This window comes from Magnolia sinica, chromosome 1 (assembly GCF_029962835.1).
Source record: "Magnolia sinica isolate HGM2019 chromosome 1, MsV1, whole genome shotgun sequence".
Classification (NCBI taxonomy): Eukaryota; Viridiplantae; Streptophyta; class Magnoliopsida; order Magnoliales; family Magnoliaceae; genus Magnolia; species Magnolia sinica.
In genome coordinates this window covers 37,970,147-37,992,662 of record NC_080573.1, presented here as the reverse complement: position 1 = coordinate 37,992,662, position 22,516 = coordinate 37,970,147, and the positions used below count along the sequence as shown (strand labels likewise).

The window sequence follows — 22,516 nt, the reverse complement described above, 5'->3', positions numbered from 1 at the left end:
GTCCAGGAAATCGGTAATCAGCCTTAAGTTCATGGCTGAGATTGCTTTCGCCACGTAGGATGTGATTAGACGAACCCGAGTCGTATTAGAGTTGTCGGCATTGGTTTAGCCACGCGGAGTGTTTGCGCATTCTATGTCGTTCAACTCAACGTGCGCTCATGCTAGTCGAGTTCGTTAAGTAACCTAATTATCCGATGTATGTTCACCATGTATGGATGCTACTGTTTGAATCTAGGGTACCGAACTCACCAATGAAATCCTGTTTAACCATGGTACCTCGATCCGCTAAGACTCATGAGTTGGACATGGTGGTATGGAACCACCTTTGTCGAGCTGTCGGTCTATGCTGGGGTGACGAGCCTCCCCGTAGTGACCAGTGAGCAACCAAACTCGTGAGCCGATTATGGTGGTATGGGACACCATATTCGTGCTGTCGGCCTACATTGATTGGTGACGAGCCCTTTGTAGTGACCTCGAGCATGCTTGGATACCGCATTGAGGTGACGAGCCTTAGTGTAGTAACGAAAGTGTGATAGCGTGCATTGATTGGTGACGAGCCCTTTACAACGACCTACAACCATATGATCGTATGAGATGTCTAGGACTGACGACCCTAGAATGGATCACTGTTTGGATGGTGATATGAGGAAGGTATCTTAGCTTCCCAATCTTGCTGTATGAAAAGGACTAATAACAACTAGGTAATCATGTTCATGCACCGCATTTGCATGTGTTTTGTAGAGGTGGCACACTTTGAGGCGATGTCATGCGTAACGTAAGATGAAGACGCTGAGGGTGTACGCGTGAGGGCACGCGTCATTCTGCATACATCCTTGCATTAACAAGAGTACTTAGGACTTATTTAATTGTTCTGCTTTATCATTACTACTTGATTGAATTGATAACATGTTAACCTTTACCTTATTGTTCCACTGAGTTGATCACCCACTCCTATGTTCTGGGGCGGTGTTAAACACCCACTAGACTCTATCTTAGCTGCTGATGATGCAGATGTGGATGCGACCTCTGAGGCAGAGCGGGAGATGGATGATGATGAGGCTGCTTTCTCTTTTATGCAATTTTCAGACGGGTTCTAGTGAGCCTTGTTCTGATGCGCGGGATGCTGGGACTTCTTTTGGGATTTAAATGATGTAAATTGATACTTGTAATTTTAATAATAACACTTACATTACGACCTAATATGTGTATGTATTTCAGGGATTCGCACATGTACACACATATATGTCTTTAAGTCTTCCGCTTGCTTTCTTCACTTATCCCTGAATTATATTTGCACTTTGGCTTAATCTATTCCATGTTTTATGCACTAATACAGACAACATACATCCATCATCAAATATGTTGCATAAGTAATGTTTTGGAACTCAGGAGCTGAGTTATGCTCAACCCCCGAATTTCAGGGCGTTACATCAGACTCAGCCTAGCAATGCCTTCTTACATTAGGCAGATAAGGCCACACCCCTATCCAACAGATTACACGATAGTGAGAGTCACGGCCTAACGGTATAAGGCCTCTCTACGCCCATGGTTTCCACTCGGTCATGGTGTTGGGGCAGATCTTTGGTACTATGGAAGTTTTAGAAATTTCACCCATGGGCATCCTATGCACCCTATATGCTCAAGTAACATTTCTGATGTCCACACATACGGCCATCCACAAATGTCCCTGTGGAGGCAAGGCCCTGATGAAGCAAGGGTAATATTGTCATGAAATGCGATGTCAATGCATGAGTCATGCATACAGATCATGCACCAGCTCCAAGCACTCGATGTGCACAAGGGAAAAAACTCCATCCCTCTATCATATCAACCCAATGACCACACCAATGTAATATATTCATGCAAATGATGCATATGTGTTATAAGTGTGTAAGTATGCTACTCGACAATGATGACGTGGAACATACTCCTCCTTCCCAAGGAGGGATAAGGTCTAGATACATAAACAGGTACTCTAAGGAGAAATCCTCTAGTGGGGGCCCAATACTTTAGAGTAGCCCACAAGCTAAAATGGTCATAAATGCCTAAGGAAGAACCGGTCCTAACAAGGGTCCAAGGTGGGCCTTCAACCACCTATAACAACCCTATGAGCCTACCTTAGGGCCACCAAGGAGGACATCCAACCTCAACTGGGTCCTAAAAGGTAGCCCGCCACTATACAAATATGAAACAAGGCCGAACGCCTAAGCAATCCATAGGCCTAAGGGTAATACACATGGCCCAATTTAGTAGGCAACATAGTGGGCCCTTAAGCAAGGGTCGGGCCCAACCATAAAGATTACAACCCATACATTGTGGTGGGCCTAATAGGCAGCCCAGTATTCGAACCATATGGGCAATTCTTATGTTTGAAACAAATGAGTTGGGGCCTCACATCTTGGCCCAAGTATGGGGTTAATTTAATGGACAACCAAGGGCCCAACTACTTGAGTATTTTGGCCCATAAAACCCATTACAATAGCATGTTAAATATAGGTCCAATGGGCCTATCTAAAAAGTTTCAACCCAAAAAGGGCTAAATAGTCCAATAATTAACTAGAAATATAGATCCAATAAAACCCAACTGGGATGGGCCTCAAATGTGCACTAATTAAGCCCAAAACTTGATTGGAAATAGGGCAAGATATACATAATAATATCCCCAAAATCTGGTGGGCCATGCTACCCCAAAACATTTATTTAGGGGAAGTAATTTTGGGCCTATTGCTGAAATTCCAGCCCACCCACTATCTGGGCTTGCTGAAAATTCAATAATAATTAATTTATACAATCATTTTAATCCCTGGTGACTCACACATGTCACAGGGGGTGCCACCAGATGAAAGGGGTGGATAAAACACGTAAATCAGGTGGGCCAGCTACTGGACTGGACGTCCAGCAGCAACCCATAGGCTGGGCGTCCTTGGTGGATGGTCCAAGGGGCTGGGACAGCTCCCCTTTAAACACATCAAAGTGGGCCCCACATGTGGACGTGCCACATGGGAGATGGGCCATACACATGGGGTCCACAATGTGGAGGATGGCATGGATAAAACATACATCATAGTGGGCCTTAGGAGGGTGGACGGCCAGCCCATGGCTGGACGCTAGCCCTGCTAGAACGTCCAGCTATGGGCTCCATTCCAGCAGCCATACCTCCTTTTTTTTTAGATAAACGTGGTGGCCCACACCCCCAAGATAGGTCCCAACATGATGGGCCGTAAGATGGGCTATTAGGGAAGCCACAAACCCAAGTAAAACATGAAGGAATATCATGGGCAACAAGGTAGGAAATTAAAAACCTGCTACACAAAATGTTGCTGTCTAAACAGTGTTCACCCAATAAGGTGGGCCTAAACTTTACCTAGGAGGGGAAGGATGGATGGTTGATATTTTTCCCATAAAATACAGTAAGGTGGGGTCCAGAAAAGTGGCCCACCCCTTAGAAAATCAAACTGAAATTTGTGTTTTCCCTTCATTCTATAGGGCTAGACGGTCTAGCAAGGTGGACCGTCCACCCCCTATGGGCCTGCCCTTTTAGGTGTTTTTGGATGGACAAATAGAGGTGTAGTCCATCACACTTCAAGGTGTGGTCCACTCCCTCAAAAGGCACCCCACAACAAGAAGAAAAAGAGTGGAAATCATGGACCAATCCCATGACAAACATTAATTACAACAATCCATACAAACAGTCCAGAAATTCTGGACAGCCATATATGGCTGGACATACCAGACCATAACTAGATAAATGTAGCAAATAAAGAGAGGTGTAGCCTTCATTAATGGGTCCCAAAAATGTCCAGATCAAGGCCTTAAGCCAAAACACTTGCATGCATCAAATAAGGTAGTAAATGGGACACCCAAAATCATGAAATGGGTGGTCGGGGAGTCCCACCATTGCTGGATTTTTTGAACGTCTCAGGCCCACCAAGTGGGCCACACATACCATCAGAGAAAATAAGAGAAAAGGGAAGGTGGGAGATCAATTCGGCCATAAGGAAAGGGCTCCGCTACTAATGAGCCCTCCCAAGAACAATCACACCCATGCATCTTCATTGGTTTGTCATTACAACATGAAACTAACACATGCATGGCCTATAATCACAATGGATGGTTGGGATGACATCCTAACATGATGTTAAGGTCTAGATGATCTTAGAATAGTTTAGATTATGAGATACATCATGATGGGGTCCATGGAGGATGGCCCCATCATGGAACAATGCATACATGTAGGATGGGCCAAGGGCCACATCCAAGGGATCAAATGGGGTCCCCACCATGGATTGGTGAGTCCCACATGTTCCATTCATGAAGAAATAAGAGGATCAAGATATGGAAAAGAAATCACCAAGTTGTAGGCACCCACCTTCAAACCAAGCTCTCAATCTTCCACACAAGGTAAAACTTGGACTAAGGAAGAAGGTTTAATGGCTAGGATCAGTTTCTAAGAGTAGGATTGAGGGATTTTGAAGCTTCAAGGGGCTGGAGAAATGGAGGAATATGGGACGTTGGGGAGAGGAGTTGCAAGCATGGAGAGAATGAGAAGGAGAGAGAGAGAGAGAGAGAGAGAGAGAGAGAGAGAGAGAGAGAGAGAGAGAGAGAGCAATGATTTGTTTGTAAGAAAAGAAATGATTACCTTAGGGAGGAGAAACCAAATTTGTAGGATAAGGTAGGTTTGGGTGGTGTGTGTGGGGTGGGTAGTGTAAGCTATGAAAATTTAGGTGGTGTGTGTAGTATTTGTTGGAACTTGTGTAAAAGGAGTGGTGGTCCACATGCACTACACCTAAGTGGGCCACATGATCAAGGGTCATACAATGAAACGTACATAACTTATGAACTATACATCGTATGGATGCACAAGATGTGTCACCGGAACTGCAATGATGATGCGAACAAGATGACATAGGTTTCGGGCCGATCCGAGTCAGGTCAACGTGACCAGACTTAAGGATGACTGCAACACAATCTGAGGGTCGTGGGTCGCTGGGATTCGATCGGTAAGACTGCAGGACCAAGAGAAACGAAATGCATACCTACATACACATGCACACACAGGAACTCGGGTCGGGTCTTACACTTTCTCTATTAGAAAATCTTCTTTTGAATGTTTTGTCATCTCTTAGTTGTGCAAGGATCTTTCATAAACTTGGCATATGATGGGATTTGTTTTATGACATCCTATAGAGGAATGTTTATTTTCACCTGTTTAAGCACCTCTAAAATATCTTGAATGTTTTAATGAGGTTTTGGTGAAATTGATCTTTGGGGGAATGGAGCAACCAACTTGTATTCTTTTTTCATCATGTGAAATATTACTTAGCCTATTATTCTTCTCAGATTCCTCCGATTCCTTAGGCATCTCAACTCTCATCAGGATGTTTTTATCAATTATTTTACCACTTCTGAGAGTGGTTATAGACTTTGCATATTCCACATTGTGGTTCGAAGAGCTAGGAACACTTAATTCACATTGTTGCTTTGGGTTAGGTAGAGGTTGGTCTAGAAAAGTCTATTTCTCCCTAACTATATAGACTCCAATATTTGAATGGACCTGCCAAAGTCTTGGAATGCTTGCAAGGAATTCTGATTGAATAACTCTTGATTTTGGATGTGTTTTTGAAATGGATCCTTTTGGGGTCTTTTCTGATTGAGAAGTGGAGGAAGAGCCCCTTGAGGATTAATTATTTGGCCAATTCCTCCAACTGAAATTTGGGTGGTTCCACCAATTAAAATTATACGTGTTTGAAATGGGAGAGTTGAACGACATTTGATAATTGTTCATGGCATTAGACTACTCGTGTCACAACTCTTGAAATGTCAAGTGTATGTTACTAGCACAAACAACACAAACAACCTCAACGGTCTTGTTGGGTTTGACTAATTCTACTTTCTTTAGTTCCTTTGCCTAGACTTTTCTAGTGAGATTAACTATCTTGGCATTCACATCATCTTCATCTCTTAAGACGTACATTCCTCCATTCTCTCTAGACTGAGTCTGCCTAGAATTAGTGGGCTTTGAAGAGGTATCCCATGACTACACGTTCTCAACAAGTACATCAAAATAATCTCACACATCATCGGGGTCCTTATTCATTAATTCTTCATTGCACATCACTTCTACGAATTAGCGCATGGGTGAAGTTAGTCTATCACAGAAAAAGCTTATTACCTGCCAAGTTTCGTATCCATGATGTGGACATGAATTCAAAAGATCCTTGAATCTCTCCCAGTATTAGAAGAAGGTCTCTTCCTCTTTCTGGAAAAAAAATCATGATCACCCTCCTCAAGGTATTGGTCTTATGAACAGGGAAGAACTTTTTTAGGAACTCTCGGGTCATCTTATCCCATGTCCCCATTAATCTTGGCCTTTAGGAGTGAATCTAAACTTGGACTTCTCCTTTAAGAAGAAATGGAACAACTTTAATCTTAAAGTATCCTCAGATAAAATATGAAAGTGTAGGGTTGCTACAATCTCATCAAATTCTTTTAAGTATAGATATGGACTCTCATAATCGAGTCCATGAAACTTCGGGAGTAGTTGGATCACTCCCGGTTTGAAATCCACATTTCTTGCATTGTGTGGGAACATCATGCAGGAAGGCGTATTTACCCTCGCTGGTTGTAAGTAATCACATAGTGTTCTAGGCAGAGGAACGTTTTACATATCGTTCTCATCATGTTGTTTCTCATCATTCTACTGAGTCCTTCCTCTCCAATCCTTTGGTTCTTCTTCAATTTTTATGTTTTGGTTTTGAGTTTTAGTTCAATCATATCTATGATTGGCTGATCTCTTAGCTAGGGCTAAGAGGTGAACCGTGTAATTATTTTTAATGTCTTAGTTTACTTTGATTCAAGTAATTGGTTTGATTGTTGAACAATTTATTGAAATTGGTTTGAATGAAGGTTTATTTTTAGTTTACTTTGATCCATTGTTGACTCTGGGCATATTAGATGCCTAAAAAAGTTAAGAGTAATTGCTTATCTCTTTTGTAAGGGTTTGATCTGTAAAATCCATTGATCAATTGTAAACTAAGGGCACAATTAGAGCTAGGCACAAGATGACTCAACACGCAAACTTGAATCGTCTAACTCTTACAGATCCGACTCGATCCGAACCAAAAGGGTGAGTCGATCCGAATTGATTTGACTTCGTATAATCCGAACTCAAACAGAGTCAAGTTCGAGTTACCTAGTAACTCAACTCGACCCGAAATCCAACTCAGTACTAACTCAACTCGTACACACACACACATATTTAAAAAAACTAGGTTTTGAGTTGATGGAGAGGTTGCAATTCTAGCAAGTGAATCTAGGTTTTGAGTTATGATTTTAGCTTGTGGATACCCGCTACACCTGACCCAACTCGGTGCCGACTTGAGCCGACTCAATACTTATGACTGGGTCGAACTCAGTTTGGATTACTCCAAGCAAAACCCCGACTCAGATCGGGTCTGGCATGTTGGACTCGATATCGAGTCGGGTTGAGTTCGGGTCAAGCTTATTTTAAAACCGGATCGAGTTGGGTCAGCCTTAACTCGGTCGAACTCGACTCGATGCCCAACTTTAGGCATGATAGATGCTTTGAATTCCTTATGATCAATACTTTGGTACTTTATATGGAAACCAATTCAATTGTGGTTTAAATCTATTTTAAGTTTATGAATGATGATTTAACTGCTCTATTATTTGGCTGAATAGGATAGGACTTCGATTCCAGTTGAGTTGTATGATTGAATCAAGTGAATGATAATGGCTATAAGTGGATCCTTGGCGCTCGAGTGATTTATCTTTATTGATTTCCTTCTCAATTATGCCATTATTTCTTATTTTAATTCCATAAGCTAGCTTTAGTTCTATTTCTAGTTCTAAAAGTATTCCAGAAATCGCACAATTATAAGTCCATGTGAGTAACCTCGGTCTCATTGAGTTATTACTACATCACAGACCTGCACTTGGGGTTTGTCTTAATCAAGTTTTTAGCTATGTTGTTGGGGACTTCGGCTGCGTCCTTTTGAAATACCTTAGCATTAGAATTAGTATAAGATTATGGTTAGTTTTTGTCACATTTCTATATTAGAATTTTTTGAATTTTTAGATACTAACCTTGATTTGGTTTCTTTTGTTTTATAGAATCTAACCTAGAATCATTAATCGAGTATTATCCTTCTAACCCTCCTACTCTAGTTATTTTAGATTTCTAATTTTTCTATAGTTTTTATTTTAGTAGAAGTAGGTTTAGTTTAGAATTAGGTTGAGAGTGGTTCATGCCCAAGTGGGTCCGTGACAACACTCAACATCTCTTAGGTGAAGTAGGATTAGTTGAAGAATTGCCAATCCATCATCGAATTAGACAACACCTAAGATCCTCTCAATTGACTAAAAACATGGTTGAGAATCAACCTTATCATCATGCTGATGAGCAATAGAATGAAAACGATGTGCACAATAGTCCTCCAGGTATAATTTCCTTACGAGATTATTTCCAACCATCCAAGATGAGCACACCTTCTTGCATGATCTTTCCACATAATATAGGAAACATGGATTTTAATCCAAGAGTGATCCAACTACTTCCAAAGTTCCACGGACTAGATTCTGAGAGTTCATACCTACATCTCAAAGAATTTGATGAGATTGTAGCGACCTTAAACTTCCACAATTTGTCGGATGACACCCTGGGATTGAAATTATTCCCTTTCTCATTAAAGGAGAAGGTCAAGTCATGGCTTCACTCTTTGAGACCAAGATCGATTGGGACATGGGCTAAGATGACCGTGCTAATGCATTTTACCTTAGTAATAAGCTTTGAAGCCAGTGAGCAACGATAGCTTTGAAGCTTGCTTTAAAACGAGACTATCTATTTAAGTCAAAGGAGCTAGCCTCAAGAGAAGCTCCCATTGAAGTTCAATATGAATCTTTGGGTCGGGAGTTCCTTAAAAAGTTTATCCCAGTTCATAAGACTGATACCCTTAGAAGGGCGATCATGAACTTCTTACAGAAACAAGAAGGAACCTTCTTCCAATATTGAGAGAGGTTTAAGGACCTATTAAGTGTGTGCCCATATCATAGCAACAAAATTTGGTGGGTCATAGGCTTTTTCTATGATGGACTGACTTCGCCCATGTGCCAATTCGTAGAGATGATGTGTAATGGGTAATTTATGAACAAAGATCTCAATAATGCGTGGAACTGTTATGATATGTTAGCTGAAAATGCGTAGTCATGGGATACTTCATCCAAATACACAAACCCCAAGTCGACCGATTACAAAGAAAAGGGAGGAATGTATGTGTTAAGGGAAGAAGACGATGTCAACTTTAGGGTGGTTAACCTTATAAGAAAGTCGAGCCTATGGAATTGAAGAGGGTAGAAACAGTCAAACCCGATGAGACCGTCGAAACTGTTTGTAGTATTTGCATAAGTACTATACAATTGATGCAGGAGTGTCCTACAACTCTTGCATTTCAAGAGTTGTTACATGAGCAATCCAATGCCATAAACAATTATCAAAGGCCGTTTAACACTCCTATCTCAAACACATACAATCCTAGTTGGCTAAACCATCTAAACTTCAGTTGGAGGAATGGATTAACGGCTAATGCAAACAAAAATCCTCAAGGGTCTGTTCCTTCATTCCTCATTCCACTATTAACTGAGAAAAAGACCTAAGAGGATCCGATTCAAAAATTTATCCATGACCAAGAGTAGTTCAATCAAAATATCCTACAAGTATTTCAGTACATTAAAATGTCCATTCAAAGATTAGAGTCACATCTAGTTGTTAGAGAGAAGGGGACTCTTCCAACCTAACGTCCACTTAACCCGAAACCACAAAGTGAAATAAGTGACCTTAGATCTTTGACTCAAAATGTGGAGCAAGCAAATTCTATCACCACACTTAGAAGTGAAAAAACAATAATAATAATAATAATCTCGATGATGGTTGAGAATCCTAAGGACTCGGAAGAAACTAAGGGAGATGATGGTCCTAACGACACTACACATAAGAAAGAACCGAAAAATCAATACAACCCGATTGCTCCATTCCTACTATTGAGGGTCAAATATTGTATATTAGACCCCAGTTATTACTTGGTTTTATGAACATGATAATGCTTAACGCTCTATTTTAATCATGTTTGTGTTGCAAGGTGAATTTAAGAGCGTGGATTGAAAAGGGTACTAAAAGCATGGATTTGATGCTAAAAAATTATCAGGGCAAGGGATGGATCTTAGGAGACCAAGATTGAAGAATTCACATGCCAAAGATCCCAAGAAACCAGGTGATTGAAGATAAGGAAGCCTAAAAATCGTCCTGAATGCAAGATCACAGGGTTTCCACCATCCGTTTGGCACAAAACTTTATATCCAGCTTGAGTATCGAAAAGTAACCGTACACATAAAATTGCAGCCCCTAGATCTTTATGAAAGTGGTCCAATGGAAAGATCAGTCATAAATCACTGATTTGGGGCCCACTTAAACTGTGAATTTGCCTGATACTTGGTCAACGACTATGATTGGTCCCTCCAAATGAAATAGACGGAGTAGAATTTTCAAAACATCCATGTGGACCCCACATTCATGGGTGCGTGTGCACAGAAAGTGCATAGCCGCAGTGCACAAGACTAGAAATTCTGGTCAAATCGGTTTGACCTGATTAATCCACTTACAAGAGAGATTTTCTCTCTCCTCTCTCACGCAGGGTGCGACAGGCGTCCGCTGAAGTGATCTCCGGCCCACCATCATCACTTGATTTGATGATCCAAGCCATTCTTCGTATCCGAGAGGGGAAATTGACCACAACCATGGTGATCATATGCACCCATGCATGCACTCACAAGAAGACTAAATTCAAACGTAGGACGAATGACAAAAACAAAGGTTCAATAGGCCACGTCAACGGACAGCCAAAACCGTCCATCCCGCACTTAAATCTCACCACGAGTCTAATGGATGGAGTGAATTTCTCTGTTGAAGTCGATCATGGGCCCCACTGACGTCACCGATTCCAACAGCGTAACACATTATGCAGCACTTGCGTCCGCAAAGTCCGGCCCTTTTCGGGCTATTGTGCGATCACGGTTAGGGTCGAACCGACGATCCTAAGCATCCAAAGTCTCGAGGAGGGGTCCCAACCCTGTCCATGAAGACAGAATAGAGTTTGACATGATCAGCTGTCCCAAAACTCGTTCCAACGCAAGACTGTCTTTGCATTTTCTCGCTATGCAAACCGAGACTTCGCAAGATGTTTCCAAATCCATTGCTGCATAAGTTTACGCACACAACCGACCATCAAAAATTTCCTATAAAGGAGAGAGAGAGAGAGAGAGAGAGAGAGAGAGAGAGAGAGAAAGAGAGAGAGAGAGCATGGTTGGCCAGCTGAGTTTTTCTTCTCCTTCTTCTTTAGTTTTCTTCCTTTAATGTTTTTAAGAGATTTTTAGTTCAGTCATGCCTATGATTGGCTAAACCTCTTAGTTAAGGCTAAGAGGTGAAGCTTGTAGCATGATGGGATCATTTCTATAGCTTTGATTCATGTCTGAGTTGAACTAACTTTGATTCTAGTTTGATTATAAGGAATACTCGTAGTTTTTAATGGTTTATTGTGACTTAAATTACAATGGATCTGCGATAGCTTTGAATATGTTCTTTTCATTATTATGATTGTGAAATTAGGAACCCTGTTGTTCCCCATCGTCCCTTGGACATAGTTGGATGATGAAACCCTTCCTAATGTTTATAATTCTCTTAGATTGGTTGTAGATTGGTTAAATTCTGTTGTTAGCTTTGTCTCATGGGCATGGTTTAGTGATGGAGACACTTCTAGTTCTCATACCTCTCATTCATTGAGAACTAGATTAAAGGAAGTTCATAGTTGATTTTTAATGACATATCTTCCAATTGGATGAAGATGGGACTTTGATTCTAGTTGTGTTCGTGAATCAAGCATAGATCTCCCTGATCTCTACAAGTGGATCCTTAAAAACCTTAGTTTCCCACCTTTGAATTTTACATGTTTTAGTTTAATAATTCACCATTATTTTTTTACATTCTCTTGATTTAGATTACATCTTCTTCTAATTCTAGTTCTAGTTACTTGCAGAATACGTACAAGGTTTAGACCTTGTGGATTCAACCTCGGTCTTACCAAGATTATTACTACATCGCGACCCTACACTTGGGGTTGTGAACACCTACGAAGGTTGATCTCACCAAAACCTCTACCCAACACTCAGGATATCTTAGAGGTTTTAAAATAGGTGAAAATCAACATCCCTTGGATGCCATAAAACAAATTCCATCATATTACAAATTCCTGAAAGATCTTTGTATAGCCAAGAGACGACACAATATCTAAAAAAAAAATTATTTTTGACAGAAAAAGTAACTATCATCATCAAACAAGATGTGCCCCAAAAGTATAAAAATCCTGGTAGCCCAACCATCTCATGTGTGATTGGGGACCACCAAATTGAACATGCACTGCTTAATTTGGGGGCAAGTGTGAATTTGATCTCATACTCGGTCTACGAATAACTTCGCCTAGGTGAATTAAAACCCATCAGGACCACACTCTAACTCGTTGATCGTTTGATTCATATACTAAGTTGAATGATAGAGAACTTGCTTATCCAAGTCGATAAATACTACTACCCAGTAGATTTTATTGTTTTGCATACACATCTCATCATTAATGTTAACAATCAAATTCATATCATCCTTGGCTAACCATTCCTTGCTACATCAAATGTCATAATCAATTATAGAAATGGAATTTTGAAACTATCCTTTGGGAATATGACAGTTGACCTGAATGTTTTTAACATGTGCAAACAACAGGAGGATAGTGATGATGTCCACGAAAAATAATTTAATAAACTCATTCATGGAAGATAAGTCACTTTGGACTTTACACTCCGACACTTTAGAGATGTGCTTGGCCCACTCCACTGATTTATATGATAACATGATTAGAGAGATGATGCCTTGCTTGATGTTATGCTAGTTCTTGAAACTAATCAGTGAAGGCCTGAATTCGAAGATTGCCTCAAACTGACTCAAAACCTCTACCATCTAGTGTCAAGATACCAAAGTTTGACCTGAAATCTTTGCCTACTGATATTAAATATGCTTATTTGGGTTAAGATGAAACATATCCAGTGATGATCTCTTCAAACATAGATGAGGAACAAGAGAGTACGCTAATTTCTACTCCTAAAGAACATAAAAGAACCCTTAGATGGACAATTGTGGACCTTAAGGGAATTGATACTTTGATTTATATCACTACATTTACCTCAAAGATGATGCGAAAAATGTCTAGACAACCACAATATTGTCTAAATCCAAGTATGAAGGAAGTGGTTAAAGCTGAGGTGTAAAGCTATTGTGTGTGGGTATCATATACCCTATATCCAATGACCAATGAGTGAGTTTAACTCAAGTGGTACCTAAGAAGTCCAGAATCACCATCGTAGCTAATGCGTATAATGAACTCGTGCCAACCATAGTCACTACTGGTTGGAGAATGTGCATTGACTATTGAAAATTGAATACCGTCATGACGAAGGACCACTTTCCTTTCCCTTTTGTTGATTAGATCTTAAAAAAGTTAACAAGCCATTTCTATTACTACTTCCATAACGGGTATTCGAGCTACAAACAAATAGAGATAGCCCCTTGGGTTCTAGTCCTTACCTTAGTCCTTTGTGGTAGACTCTGAAGAGTTTCAACATCAGGTCTTAGGTTCGATACCCATAGGTGGTAAAATCCCATTACGGCGTGTGTGAGTGTGTGCATGTCGGGTGTGTTTGTAAAAAAAATAGAGATAACCCTTGAGGACCAGGAAAATACCACATTCACATGTCCTTTTGGTATTTTTGCCTACCGATTGATGCCATTTGGATTGTGCAATGCCCCTACCACATTTTAGTGATGCATGTTGAGCATTTTTTCTAACATGGTAGAGTAATTTTTAGAGGTCTTCATGGACGACTTCTCTGTCTTTGGTTCATCCTTCAGTGAGTGCCTTGATCACTTGAAATTGGTGATGAAGATATGTGAGCAAAATCACCTTGTACTAAATTAAGAGAAATGTCATTTCATGGTTCAAAAGGGGATAGTCCTTGGACACATATATCGTCCAATGGAATTGAGGTGAATAAACTTAAAATTGACCTAATCTCTAACCAACCGCCACCCAAGAGCATACGTGATGTACGAACCTTCTTAGGACACACCAAGTTCTACTGAAGGTTCATAAAGGACTTTAGTTTTATCTCTCGTCCTTTATGCAACCTTCATCAAAAGGAAACTCCCTTCAAATGGAGTGAAGAATGCCAAAAGTTTTCATCATATCCAAAGGCATGTTGACTAGCACTCCCATTATGCAAGCACTCAATTGGAGTATAATTTTTTAAATCATATGCAATACAAGCGACTATGCAATTAGGGCGATGCTAGACCAAAGAAAAGAGAAGAAGCCCTACATTTTATAATATGCGAGTAGAACTCTAAACCCTGCCTAAGTAAACTAGTCTACTATGAAAAAGGAACTCATAGTCGTAGTGTTCACTTTAGACAAGTTTAGGTTCTACTTGATAGTATTCAAGATCATCATATTTACTGACCATGTGGCGCTGAAGTACCTTCTTTCTAAGAAGGATGCTAAGACTCATTTGCTGAGATAGATTCTTCTACTCTAAGAGTTCGACCTTGAAATCTGAGATAAGAAATGAGAAGAAAACATAGTGGCTGACCATCTCTCTCGGCTTGTCCTATCCAACTCCATGGAGATGACACCCATCAATGACATGTTCTTTGATAGACAGCTTTTAAAGTCCCCAATTACCTTGGTACACTGACATTGTTAATTAACTTATCACAGGTACAATTCCTACTCATTGGACTGTGCAAGATAAGAAGAAATTCATTACCGAGGTATGCAAGTTATTCTGGGATGATCCATATCATTTCAAATATTGCCTAGATTAAATCATTAAGAGATGTGTCTCTGACCAGTTTTCAGCTAAAAAGACCACCGCAAAAATTCTATAGTTTACCTTTTACTGGCCCACTATATTCAAAGACATAAACAAACTATGCAACGCGTGCGAGCAGCATCAGAAATTGGAAGGATTATCTCGTCAAAATGCGATGCCGTTGAACCCCATTCTTATCATGAAAGCGTTCGATTGCCGGGGGCATCGATTTCATGGGACGATTGTAACACCTCGTACTTTCTGTACTCGGGTGTTACCATATAACCTAACTTAGTATGAGCGTCAACCTAGCTTACTTGAACAGTCGCCCTTAATATATCTTAACCATTGACGTTGACTATAACAACTAGACCTCTAAGATCTAAGTTCAATCTATCCTGGATCCCTAATGGCCCTTCAAACATCTGATTTTGGATTATGAAAACTCATGACACAATAATAAGACTTGAGATCGATTTGTCCATTTGGCTATCGCAGCAAGATTTCACTGACCCTGTACTTAAATAAATGAGTAAATAAATAAAAATCCTATTTTTAGAACCCTAATCGTGAGGATATTTCAGTGTACGCCTATTTAGTATAAATAAATCATATGAAGTAAGTTAGAGATCAAAGACATGAGATCCACCGTTCGTCGTGTCCACCACACCCATGTTACACTTTCACTGATCAAGAAGAAGATCCGATCCACCCATTAGGCCCATAACATATCATTAGATGGAATCCACCAAGTGGTCACATGATTTAAAAACTCTTAGGACCATTGATAGTTGGATCAGGGTCAATCCAACCATTTGATTTCTATGGGCCAACAGATCATAGGATTTCAAAGACGTGAAATCAACTATTAAGGATTTTAATTAAATCCTTTTGCGACCCACATGTCTACATGACCACCTTAAAATGAGGCCCTACAAATTTAAATCCAAAATTAATGATAATAGTAACAACAACAACAACAACAACAACAACAATAATAATAATAATAAAGATAAATGTTGAAATTATTCTAATAATAATATTTAATGTTCTAAATTTATAAAACAGGGGTCCCAGTAATCTAAATAAATTCTTAGGGCCCTTTTAACCATTGACATTCAATTTCAGAATGATCCGACCAGTAGATCGACATGAATCCACCAATATATCCCAAATCGAGTTGTGGGCCCCACCTAGACCTTAAGTTGGCCTGATCAATGGTCCAAGATCCCTTGGAAGAGTTCCTTAGAAGGATGGACAGAGTGGATTTCTCACAAACATCACGGTGGACCCCACACAAATGTTGCGTGTGCACCATGGGTGGTGCACTCGCCGTGCACGGGCCCTGGGAGACCGGTCAACACGGGCTGACCCGTGTTTCTCCCAAAACAGAGAGCTTTGCTCTCTCTCTCTCTCTCTCTCTCTCTCTTTCTATTTTCCAGCGGCCGACGGAAGCGTTCGTTTGGGACGCACTATGGCCCACCATCTATGATCATATGGGTGATCTGATCCATCCATATCGTGCACAGCTAGGGGCTAACCAAAACCCTAGCATTCCACACGAAAACGTGCACGTGGGGGCACACAAACGCCGGTGTAAACAGGACTGAGAAACACAAAGTTTTCAAAAAAGGAAACTGTCCATTGCCAGCTGAGCAATCTGCGTGCGCCCTCATCCTAGGATCTCAGTCATCCATGGGAAGAGGATCCTGGTCGTCCAATGCCAGCTGATCCAGCTGTGGAAATAGAAGAAAAAGAGAGAGAGAGAGAATGAGAGGGAGCAAAGAGCTGTTTCTCCTTAACTCCGAACCCACCAACAAAAAAACCCTTCAAACCTTTGGTCCAACACGTCACTGAGCTCCATTACACTCTTAAGAACCCTTCCATGTCACCGGAATGGAGAAAGAAGCAATGGGGAGACGTCCACCATTGCTGCCTAAGGCTTCTTCCTCGTTGGAACTAGGACGCACCACACCTTCCACTATCCGAATCTTGGTCCGTTCAGACCCTCTTGAACTCCCAAACAAGAAGGAAGAAGTTGAGGAAGAGAGAAGTTAGAGAGAGAGTGAGAACAGGTGAGGAATGAGGGAGAGAAATGGGAGTTTGAGTTGGGCAGGGTCGCTGCTTAGCATACTGAGCCGAACTCTGTCCGAGTCACGCTCACAAGACCAACTTGGTCAGGTTCAGCACGAGTTGTTCCCCGATCTCCTCCACGCTATCAGATCGAGCCAGTCTCAGTCTAGGTATTGCTAGAAAACCACATTCCTCTCAAACCGATCTTGCACCTAACTCGTTAGAGAATCCATGGGGTGAATGCCCAACTGAGTTTGGATTTGTCCAAATTCCGGCCTAAGCTCAGTCATAATATGGGCTGAAAAAGGGGCTGAGATCAGGCCTTGAGTGGGTCGCACCCTATTTGGAATAGGCGGGCCGCACTTCCGTTCAGATGCAGTGGGCCACACCCCTGCATAATGCAGTGGGCCGCACCTTGCCCAAGCAGTGGGCCAAAATCAAACTCTGTGGGCCCACCTTAAGTAAACGTGGTCCGTACTTGAGTTCCAAACTCAGTGGGCCGTGCCATTTTTGAACAGAAGGTGGGTCGAGTGTAGCCCATAACTCGGGCTGTGATCTGGACCAAGCCCAGCCACGTTTTGGGCCGTGGAATAGGTCGAAACCAACTATACATTGGGCCATGAATGGAGCTGAAAATGCCCCCCCGGCTAGGCTTTGAATCGGACTGGAAAACATGCCTCAACTGAGCTTTCAATATGAGCTGGCCCATGGGCTTAGCTGGGCCGTCCACTTGTTGGGCCAAGGATAGGCTAACCTAGCCCCATTTTTGGGCTCAAATTGGACCCAACAACTGGGCCAAAGTAAGGCCCAATTTTGGCCCTTGGCTAGGAATAATTTTGGGCCCAAATTGGGGCCTTTTGATGGGATAGGATCTGGTGGGCTTGGTCACTCTAGTGCAGGCCTAAATAACCTCATCCATGGGACCCTTCAAACCCACACTAGACCCATTTTTATGTATTAATGTTATTGTTATTATTAGGATTATTAATATTAGCAAAGATTAGCCATTAGTAGATCATTATGCTAAAATGGTTATTATAAACAAATTACAATTATTAAATAGTAGTATCCTGTTTATTATTCTTAAATATTCATTTTGGATGGTCATTGGTGTCGCCATAATGACTACCTTGCTACATTAACTAATATTAATTGTAACGCTAATGTTAGCAATTATTCTCTGATTATTAGATTAACATTGTTACCATTTCTGTTATTAATAGGATTGTTAAATATTAGGATGCATGACCATTAGTAAATTATCTATTCTAGTAATAGTTATTATATGAAAGAAATTAAAATGATATCATTATTAAATGCTAATGCATTGTCATATCACATATAGTATATCATAATATTAATTATCATCATAATAATTATTAACTAATATTAACTATAATACTAATGTTAGTAAATATTTCGTAACTATTAAATTAGCATTTATAAACTATTACACATCAACTACAATTCAAACCCTAGAGTTAAGGCTGTAACTAAGCTCTGAGATAAAACCCTAAAAATAAGAAATCCAAATCCTAGTATATATCAGTCTTGACCATAGATGCTTGGTAAGACATGGATCTCACGAACAACTTCACAATTCATGGTAGGACTCAATTCTAAGGATGCACGTGCTTCCTAGCAACGTTAGTTGGCGATTCAAAACATCAGGTGATAATTCTTCCCCCTTGAGCTTTCCATCTCTAAATTCGTTTAAGTTATAGTCTTTATTAAGAATCAAAATTATTAATTCATAGCATGCGATCTCTTACATGATTTATATCTGGTTTACGGTTGGTAATTGTGAGACATGATTGCAGGCGATAGTTACTTACATGATAACTCTCATTTTAATTTATAGCTCACATCATAAGTTGTTGTGATTATTATGCTTAACATATGTCCGCCGTGCTATAGCAGTATATTTTCACATAAATTGTTGTAAGTCACTATGAACCTATATTCACTGCACTTATTAGTAGGTAAACCCTCTTATATATGTGGACCCATACTTATGATGTAACATGATGGAGTGTGAAATGGAATGGACCCTCGATTGGGGGTTATGTGGGCCATGGAATATTAATGTGGGATTTACCATCCATAGGTCATATGGCTTGAGTGGCCTAGAAACGATCTCTTTAACCTGACCCCTTTGCCTTTTTGATTTAATGTACCGAGCACACCTTTTCAGCTGCGATTTAACGTCTGTCTTATGTTTTAGTGATTACCTTGCGTGCCTTTGATGGCCTATAACCATGTGATGGAAATCCCTACTTATTAAAATTGATTGACCACTGATCGATGGGTTCCATTAAACATTCTAAGATTGTGGTCTCATGGGTTGGGGATGGTGGTCATGGGACATTATGCTCGAGCCGTCGGCCTACACTAGGCCACGAGCTCCCCGTAGTGACCGTGAGCTTAATTAAATTGGTTGAGTGTAATTGGATTAATAATGGATTGACTAATCATGCACACATGACACAGACCAACATCTATTGCTATCGTACGTGATGTACGTATTGTTCTGACTGGATGATTTTTTCCCAGGTTCAATGATTGCATGGGTGACGAGCCCACTGTCCGCACGGATGAGCATCCCCGAGGCAATGATTGCATTCACGCATCCATGCATCTAATAAGACCTACATCATGTATTATTTTATATGCTTTACTTTATAACTATGCTTACCTAATGCGGCAATGTGTAATCTTGAGGGGAATTCACACTGAGTTGGCTACTCATCCATCAAATAAATAACAGCACAGGTAGCATAGGTGGCTTAAGTGGCATTCAGGTTCAGACTTGATGAGGAGCAAGGTACAAGTGCCAGGGATGCATGGCTGTATGGCCAGGAGAAGTTGCGCGATCTTGCGGCTCAAATTATATGCATTCTTTTATTTCTCATGTACTAAGTCATGTAAATATTGTATTGGTTGTTTTTGAGACATTGGTTTGTATAAGCCATTATGGACAACCTCTTGTATATTCTAAATGTAAATAAAAAATTTCTTCTATGCTGACTTGTCCATCCTACTCTTATCTGCTAACTGTAATAAAAGAAAAAGATTATATATGGAATTTGGCTCTTTTTAGGTTAACACTCGGGTTTTGGGGAAACAAGTCATATACTAGGGTCCTGAAAAGTCGGGGTGTTACAATGATTCCCCCCATCCTTTAGAAATCTCTATATTCTTCTCACTGTAGATTATGTCGTCAAATGGATTAAGGCAATTTCGTATCGAAATAATGACCATCACATGGTTATTAAGTGTTTGAAAGAAAATATTTTGTCCACTTTTGGAACACCTTGAGCCATCATAAGTGATGGAGGATCTCACATTTGTAATAGACCTTTCGAAGCATTGATAAAAAAATATGTTATTTCACACAAAGTGAGTACCCCTTATCATCCTCAGACAAGTGGCCAGGCTGAAATATCAAATAGAAAAATCAAATAAATTCTTTAACTAACCGATGCGTTGTGGGCTTACTGTATAATGTACAAAACCCTTATTGCTATGTCACCCTATAGACTTGTCTATGGGAAGGCGTGCCACTTGTCGATAAAGTTTGAACATAAGGCATATTGGGATATAAAGAATTTCAACTTCAATTTCAATAAAGCCAGCTCACTGTATAAGTTACAACTTAATGAACTTGAAGAAATCCAAAACGATGCTTACGAGAACTCTCGGATATACAAGGACAAGATGAAAGTGCTCCATGATGGGAATATTCTTTGATTTTTTTTTAACCAAACTAGAAAGTTTAGAAGATTTAATGATCGATGAATGACCAAATAAAGATTTAGAGATTTGAAGGTAATTAATAAAGATTTCAAGTGCCAAAGATACAAGAAAACCAAGTGCAAAAGAAAGAGAAAAGACTGAAAAAATCATAAAGTACATCAATAGAAATAACAGACTATTCACTCCCACTTGAGGTTGGTTCGATTTGACCGAATGTGCATCGAACAGTCCAATAAGAAACTGTGATTGTCAGAGATAATTCAGCTCGACACTTAGGTGCGACCAAAGCCATGTTCGGTGCCACCGAATGGAGGTTTTGTTCAACCTAAGGGAGAAGATACTTTAGATAGATATTGAAGAAATTTGGCTGCAAACAAAATGCTAATTCGATGTAACAAAAGTGAAATTTAGTGTGACCGATGCGTAATAAAAGTGCATAAATTTGAAGTCATTTCAAGTCGATGTAGATTTTTCCTATATAAAGGGGTGATTCTAACTTTCCTAGGTACGAATCAGGGTGGAAGAGAAAGAGCAAGGACTTGCGAAGCTTCTACGGATTCCTTAACCAGGGCACTTTCATCTTTTAAATTTGGAAAACATGTATGTAAGGGAGTGCTTGATTATGTGCACTCTGATGTATGGGGGTCGTCGTCAGAGGTTTCCGATGGGGGGTCATCATTTTTTGTTTCATTCATTGACAACTACTCCCGAAAAGTTTGAGTTTACTTCATGAAACGTAAATTCAAAGTTTTCACCATATTCAAACAATGGAAGGCAATGGTGGAAAAATATTCAGGGTAAAAAACAAATGTTTTAAGGACTGACAATGATGGAGAATTTACTTCCACTAAGTTTAATAAATATTGTAAGGATGAAGGGATCTGTAAGTGTTATAGTTTATAACCCTGTCTGTTGTCAAATTTGTGGTGCCAAAATCACTGTTATATATTACTTGCATAAGTGAAGCTCTCTTAAGGATCAAAATTCATAAACAAACTAAAGCTCCACAACAAGCAAAGCTCACAAGTACAAGGATCAATCTTGAATGCATGAACTGCTCACAAGACAAGACTCAAGCTGGAAGACTTCAAGAAAAGTACAAGGCAGTTTGTAAAGAACTCAAGACACTTTCAAGATTGAGCTTCATCAAGATTTCAAGATTGAACTACATCAAGACTTCAAGGCTCATACTTCAAGGTCACTAGTTCCTAATGTTTCAATGTCCTTACTTCATGGTTGAGGTTTGACTGACCTTAGGTTGACCTTAGAAGTAGGTCATTTTGGATACATAAATCAAATGTTTATTTTACATGAGTTTGGTCTGTTCTTCGACTAGTCCTAGAGTTGCTTCGACCAGTCTAAGAAATTCCTCGATCAGTCATGAGTTTGTTACAAATTTCGGATAAAATCTGTTAGGCTTCGACTAGTCCAGGAATCTGTTCGACCAGTCGAAGGAATGGTGTCGACTGCATCTTCGACCAGTCGAAAAACTTTGACTCAAAATCCAGCGATGTTTTTCAGGTTCTTCGACCAGTCGAAGGTGACCTACGACCAGTCGAAGGAGACCTTCGACCAGTCGTAGAACGGTCAAAGCTTATCGCGCCTGATTTTTCAAATATCTGTTATTGCTTCGACTAGTCGAAGAGCTCCCTAGACCAGTCGAAGACGCGATCTGCTCACCTATAAATAGTACACGAATCTCAGA

General features: G+C 40.2%; 1 non-coding gene across 1 annotated transcript; it reads left to right on the top strand.

Annotated features, from left to right (window-relative positions):
* Positions 1 to 6,185: 6,185 nt before the first annotated feature.
* LOC131222825 (small nucleolar RNA R71) lies at positions 6,186 to 6,294 on the top strand. The gene has a single exon (XR_009160195.1). It is a non-coding gene; the product is annotated as a small nucleolar RNA R71 (small nucleolar RNA).
* The last annotated feature ends 16,222 nt before the right edge of the window (positions 6,295 to 22,516 follow it).